The sequence below is a fragment of the Euprymna scolopes genome, chromosome 9 (assembly GCF_053919585.1).
Source record: "Euprymna scolopes isolate OS-2025 chromosome 9, ASM5391958v1, whole genome shotgun sequence".
Lineage (NCBI taxonomy): Eukaryota > Metazoa > Mollusca > Cephalopoda > Sepiida > Sepiolidae > Euprymna > Euprymna scolopes.
The window spans coordinates 124,582,570-124,590,224 of record NC_136490.1 but is presented as its reverse complement, the minus strand read 5'-3'; the positions used below and the strand labels follow the sequence as shown (position 1 = coordinate 124,590,224).

General features: G+C 33.3%; 1 pseudogene; it reads left to right on the top strand.

Moving 5' to 3' along the window:
- Positions 1-5,729: 5,729 nt before the first annotated feature.
- LOC145285088 (5S ribosomal RNA) lies at positions 5,730-5,848 on the top strand (annotated as a pseudogene).
- The last annotated feature ends 1,807 nt before the right edge of the window (positions 5,849-7,655 follow it).

The window sequence follows — 7,655 nt, the reverse complement described above, 5'->3', positions numbered from 1 at the left end:
ATTTAACGACGATCGACGATCTTTCGACACTTTTTTTATAGGAAAAGTCCAAAATTGTGCAATTTAAGCAAATATGGTAATTGCGGCTTCTCTTTCAATTTTTGGATTTTTTAATCATGCCAAAACGCATTTTCTTTTCTTTTGGTGGATTGATAATTGCTACTTCTTTTGATGAGTTGAGGGCAAAATAGATTCATTGATTGATATAATAATTAAATGAATGATTTTTGTGCTACGAAATAGACACTGTAAAGAATTGTAAGTATCAATTTAATTAAAGAAATAAATTATAAGATGGTCAACATCACGAAATTTGGAATATAGACATTTGTCATTTATTCATTATATATTGCTCTATAATGACATTGAGCTTCTTAATTAAGGATTTATATATATATTATGTGTGTGTGCGTAGAAACATTCTTTTCCTGTCATAATTGCGCCCACATTAAAAAAATATGTAATCAATTACGTTGGAATATTATAGAAATATGACGAGAAATTAATGTTTATATTTTTTTTCGACTGAATCACAGCTATTGGGATTAAAATTGTGGTGCTTTTATGAATTCGAGAATATATTGAGATTAATTGATTGTTGGTTTAACAATGAAAAATATTATAGAGGAGTGCAAATTTATTGTGAAATAAACAAAAACTGCTTATTTATGGGCACGGATTATAAATAATTGAAGCCGACCATAATGCAGTCTGTAGCGGCCTTAGATATGAACTGTTTCTGATGTAAAGATATAAGCCATCTTGAATCATGCCTAAATATCCATATTTAACCGACATTCTCTTTGATTAAGTTAAAGTAATAGCGTAGAAATAATTTTAACATCTTTTATTTTTTTCGTTCTTAAATTATTCCGTTCTGCATGTGTAATATTTCATTTTATTTTTATTTTCCAACGAAAATTTTTATGCATTTATTCACATTTCTTTGAAATTCATAAAAAAAATGGCGACTAACAAGAAATCAAGTTGAAAATATCTCTGAAAGATTTTTTTATTATTTAACAAAATTAACAAAAATAAAGAACAAGAAAATAAAAATGAATTGTAGAATCACATTGAAAGTAAGTATAAAAGATTTTTTAATCAAACCGGAAATAAAACATTAAATATTTATTTAAAAAATCTAATTAAAAAAAATGACACGAAATCACTTACTGCCGTTTGAAGTATAAGAAATGTTTGTCTTTAAGATTTCTGTACGAGTGTTAAATTCACATCGGTTTGCTTTGAATGCCACTCATAGAATCGGGAAGAATTTTGGGCATGATTTTCGGTGCAAATCTACAACTCCCTTTCTCCTCTTAAAAACAACAAAAAACACAAAAAAATAAATAAAAAAAAGAATTTTTATGGTGTACGTATCAATGACCAATGAAAAAAAAATAATTAAAAAAAAAAAATAAAATGCTGTTATTTAACGACGATCGACGATCTTTCCACACTTTTTTTATAGGAAAAGGGAGATAATTCCAAATAATTCAAACTCTTGCGAAATTTTAGAAAGCCATTCTTAACATGAAGGGAGGTGGCATTAGAAAAAACTTAAACTCGCTTTAAAATGATTTTCTTTATTAATATAAAACTACTTTATCAATTGACGTGATTTTAATGTATAATATTTTTTCCATCACAAGTAAGTATATGACAGATTTATTGTACTTTCGTGTGTTTCTTTTGTCCTGGGCCGGGAGAGTTATGTACTCGCACCTGATTTTTTTTACCCCGAGTTACAAAGTACTTTGATTGATTAAGAGTACATGAAATTTAGAATAGTCCATTAATAATGGAGATTGAAAATGTACTATTTAGGACTATTGTACATAGTATTCAATAGTATATGGGGATAGTGTAATGTAGACATAAATAGTATTGGATTGGGAAAAACTCCTTCATGTAAATTACGTCTACCAGTTTTCAAGAATTCTAATGAAAATAACTGACCTGTAAAATTATCACCCCATAAGTCTCTTCCTGGTCTTTGCTAAAATCTTTAAATCAATAATCAATATAGTGTGACCCAACCGGCTACGCGGGTCGGAGGTTGCCCCAGAGATGGGGTGGGGAGCAGAAGAACTGAGGTAGAGTGATGGTTGAAAACTGCCCTAGAGGGAGGTTAAAGGGAGCTGAATTAAAACCTTTTGTTTGGTTAGCAATCCCCCGGGATTGCCGGGCGACCCTGCGAGTAAGAAAGAGAAACGGCTTGGTAATTTTCTTTGTAAACGAAAAAACAACCTCAAGAACATTAAACAATGTTGTCAAAGATGAGAGTTCATATCGAAACGTTGTTTTAATTTGAATAAAATGAAATCGCATCAAGTGCGCTTGAAAGCCAAATCACAACGTAATATTAGGAAAATAAACAAATATTTTACTTGTTTGAAATTCATCACAAATATATTTCAGAGGAATACTCCATCTTCAGTGTGTTGTTTTATTTCTTTTTTTCCTTTTCTTCTTCCTTGCCATGTGTAAAGTTGGAGAAAGAAGTCTGTTTGTAAAGAGCCGCGCCTTGTATCTGGCGGTTGTATTTTGAAATGTTTGAACTGTGCGTAGGCAACGCGAGAATAACATCAAGGATGAGAGTTCATATAGAAACGTTGTTTTAATTTGAATAAAATGAAATATGCATCCTTGACGTTATATCTTACATTGGCCAAAACGTTGTAAGAATAATACTCAAGATGAGAACAGTAGTCCAAATAATCCAAATACAAATTATCCATCCTCATCTCAAAAATTATAAATATAACATGGATCTTTTTGTGAAGTTACTTTTTTGTTGTTTTGTTTTTTATTATGATTTACATCGCTGACACTAGATCTTGCGTTTGGTTACAGGTTAGATGAGACTCCGAAGGCAGCTTAGTCTCACAGCATAACTCTCGTCAATTGACACTTGCATTCTAAATATTTTTTAAATTTTATTTAGTACATTTTTTGCTTTCTTTTCCTCATATTCTGTTTTGTAAAAAAAAATTAAATCTAAAGAATATATCTACAAAAATAAGTTAAAAAAAAAAGAAGAAAGGTTCTTTTTCTCTTAACTTATTTCTTTGTGCTCCAGTTCAACTATACCTGGGAAAAGAAAACACACTAACGCCCCACAATCTTGTGTATAAAACTGAATACAAAACCCGGCATAGCCTGATATTAAACGCGGGTGCTTGTTGGGAGAGAGGCTGCGCATCGATTTTTGGTAATGTACTTTTAAGCAAAAGCAATATTACTTACTTGTCATGTCGAAAATAATATATCAAAAAATTACAAAAATTCATAAGCTAGAAAGTTGTTTATAGTTTAAAATAACTTTTACGGAAAATTTGGGAAAATTGGTAAAAGTTACTTTAAACTTAAAACGGTGAAGATTTCATAAATAGGGGACATAACTCAGAACGCATATTTTACATTACATCGTAATAGCGTCCAACTTGTGTAACCTATAGCGATACTTTTTTATACTAAAACCACAATAGCAGTGGTTATACTAGATGAATTTTCGTAATTGTTTTTATAGATATACTAGCATTTCAGCCCGGCGTTGCCCGGGTGTTTGGAGGTGTATGTTGAGCAAAAAAAAAATAGCGATCAATTTTTTAAAACTTTGACCCCTATTATGACCCCTTAAAATTTATAGTTTCGGGCTCAAATCACTTTATTAAGTTAAATCCAGGTTCAAGGAACCTATATCTAAAATTTCAAATGTCTAGACCCAAAATTGTCGGAGGAGTTTGGTAGAGTTCTTAAAGGTCAAATCGTTGAAATTTGACCCCTTAACAGCCAAATTTCTGGCTGACACCCGTCAAATCGATTTTCCCAAATCTTGGTACCCGGTATTTCAAATTTCGAGTCTATAGACTAAAAATTGACAGAGTTATTGCGTAGGGAAATGTACACAGACAGACAGACGGACAGACAGACACGTTCACTTTTATAGATATATAGATTGCTATTTTCGACATGCCAATTATGTAAAGAACATTGGTTCTGCTTAAAAATGTCATAAATTCGAACTACCGCCCCCTTCTCCCCCCCCTCTCTCTCTCTCTCTCTCTCTCTCTCAAGAAACACGTGAACGAGTATGATTTTAATGGTTTCCTTAAAAAGTTTTTTTTTATATACACGTGCATCTTTTATTGTCCTTATCTGTCGCCGTCGCTTCTCTCCATCGTTATTCCAAGAGTAAAACTTCCTATTTTTTAACTAAAAATTTGAAGAGCTACGAAGACGGAAGTGCCACCATTAAAACGGGCAACCTTTTGCGCCCCAGAATTTATTTTTTCTACATAGTCAACATCATTCTCAATGCACTTTTGCCAGAAATTCAATGACGCATCTCTGCTTCTCACACCTCCATGACAGGGGTTGCTTTATTAGTCTCGCAGCATAAATATATGCAACAGAGAGGTGAAAAATTCCAGGTCATCAATACATTAGTTCAGTTATCATAACAATGCAATTTGAAATCCTCTCTAATTCATTTGGATAGAATAAAAAAAAAATAGGAGGCATTACTTTAGAAACGGCCTTTCTATATTTCGTTTGGTTCAACTTTGGTAACTATTGGTCCTTTTTATTGATTCACACGCGTTTTGCAAGTATTCTAATCCTATTTAATTATTCATTTTAGCTAGTCAGGGTAAGCAATATTATGCTTGGACAGAACCACTGGGTGACCATAGTGAAAAAAAACCAAAAAAAAACAGATGAACACTACAAACTAGTAATCTGTAAGCTAATGTTTCTGCAAATGTTTTCATGTTTTCCTTTTTTTTTTTGTTCATGTTTTTTTTTTCTTCCTCTTTTCTTTTTCCCCCTTCATATTTGTTCGTTTGCCAAAGTGTCAGTCACTTATGGGAGAAGAATCAAAAACACTTAACATGTAAAATCCACAATTCAAATTTGCCAAAACAAACAATAAAAAGAACAAACAGAAGGGCAGAAGTATGCATCAATTTTATTGGTACTAGATACCATCCACAAAAAAAAAAAAAGAAGAAATAAGCCCAAGGTATGACCATGGCTGCTGGCAACAATAAAACAATAAGAGTCGATAATTGCATCACCTTCAAAATAAAAAGATCTTACCAGATTTTTCATTTTTTTTACAAGTTATCGCCATATTAATAAAATCGTGTGATTAAGTTTCACATGTATGTATGTCAAACTCGGGAATCTTGACATCAAACTCGGAAATTTTCATGGGCCCTGCATTTAAATCACAGAGGTAGCATACGCTTGTTCTATCAAGCTATGTCCGTGTAGAAGTCTTATAATTCGTAGTTGCATTTTTTTTTTGTATTCTTAGTATCGCCCACATTGGGGATTGAACCTTCAACCTCCAAAAGAGTAGAACTGAACTTTTACTTAGTACTTTATCTTTTATGCTGTAACAGAATGCAGCCGCGCGTATGGCAGCTGTATGCAAATACAATGTACGAAATGGCGTCAAGGTAAGGAAAAAGAAAGACTATAAAAAAAAGAACGTGCGCACAGACTGACGAGCCGGTTAGAAAAGACGATCACGTTAGAGAGCTGAGTGACGTCATATCCGTAAGGAGACGTCACGCGTGGCAGGAGAATGAAGAATAAAGTTATTTTCTTAACACTTGAAACGAGAGTTGATGTTTTCTATTCATTGTCTTCTTTGTGACTGAGTCTACCACGTATTGGGCCCAGGGTGTTTACAGGTTAACGCGTGTGTTAACATTATATACAGCATAATCACGTTGACACACCGATTCCCATCAGATCACCGAAGTTAAGCAACGTTGAGCCTGGTCATTACTAAAATGGGTGACCAACTTGGGAATTCCAGATGCAGTATGTAGGAGGACGTCGACACATCCCTGCAAAAAGTTGCAAAAACCTAACGTCGTCATCTCCCCTAACGGGGATAGACATGCGACAGGGGACCGCTTGTGAATTTCATACTCCCATGAAACTTCCTCGTTCGGAGGGCGCCGATTAAACCTTGAATAGGGTTGGTGCTGACTGTATGCTGTACGTTTGTAAAAACAAAAGAAAGAGAAAGGCTATAAAAAAGAACGTTTGCACAGACTGACGAGCACGTTATAAAAGGCGATCACGTTAGACAGCTAAGTGACGTCACAGCTGTAAGGAGAAGTCACGCGTGGCGGGAGAATGAAGAATAAAGGTCTTCTCTTAAAACTTGAGACAGGAGTTGAAATTTTCTATTCATTGTCTTCTTCGCGGCTGAGTCTACCACGTATTGGGCCCAGGGTGTTTACATGTTGACGTGTGTGTAAACGTGCGTAACGTTACAATGCTCGGTTCGACAAGATGAACTTACGGAAGGTCGGAGGTTATATCGACTGAAATATTGCGAAAATACCACTCAAGACAAGGACAGTAGTCCAAATAATTCAAAACCTCTATTTTTCTATTTTTTTTTCTTATATTTAATTGTGAATCAGAAGAGGATATCCGTGAAGACGGTGCATTAAAGATGAAACCGAATAGGAGGAAGAGAAAGCAAAAAAAAGTGTGGAGTAATAAATAAAAATTATTTACCCATAGTTTAATTTCAAAGTGTTATTGTCACTTTATTTCACCAGAACGTTCAACTCCAGAAACATTTTTTTTCTATTTTGTTTAATAATGACTGGTTTGATGTATGGCTTGTTTTCTTATCAATTTTGCTTAATTCTATACAACTAATAAACATTTTCAGTTTTTATCCCCCTTCTTCGTTGGTTCCAAAAAAAAAAAAAAAAAAAAAAAAAAAAAACATACAGTATACGATATCTGTTTTTCTTTGAATAAACAATAAGAACATTAACCATTTTTGTATCGCTATTTTCCCCTGTTTAGATTTACATTCATCAGTTTCATTTTTTTAATACCCTCCCCCTCTCTCGTTGTCTATTTCACTTATCGGCTCATTCAGAAGACAATTTTCTAATATTGATTATTTATTTATTTATTTATTATATTTTTTTTTGTTTCTTGGCTCGTGTTTTTTTTTTTTTTTTTTTTTTTTTTTATCGGCAAACATTTTGTGTCCGGATTACTTAGCTTCTTCTTGATAAACAACGCTCAAAGAGAATCGATCACTCAAACTCGAATGACAAATCTTGATCCAATGAAGTTTATATTTTTATTCTTTACTTTTCAACAGTTTATTCACTGAAAGAGGTTTTTAAAATCCATTCTGTTTTTTTATTATATTATTGATACACGATTTCCTCAACCGCCTTCGTTTATAAAATGACACGCCACACTACTGATTGTTATATACTGAACTGCTTCTACAAGCATTTCTCTATTAACATTATTCAAGGGAATGTTTTCAACCTACTCTCAGCCTGCCAAAGCCAGCCGGACATTTGATGAAACTTATTGGTATTCTGATTTTTTTTTTCACATTTGGTGGTTAAAATAAATTTTCATTAATTTTTAAAATTAAATCTAATATTTAAACAATAAACCCGACAAGCAGCTAAATCCCACCCCTTCAAAGTAGAGATCCCAAGGTGTAAGAAAGCCTTCGACTCCAATAGTTTATTCTCCAGAAATGCTAGACTTTGGAACTCCCTTCCGGGATTCTGCTTTCCCAACTGCACCGACATGCAGAAGTTCAAGTGTAATGTGAACAGACATCTTGCTGCTCATCT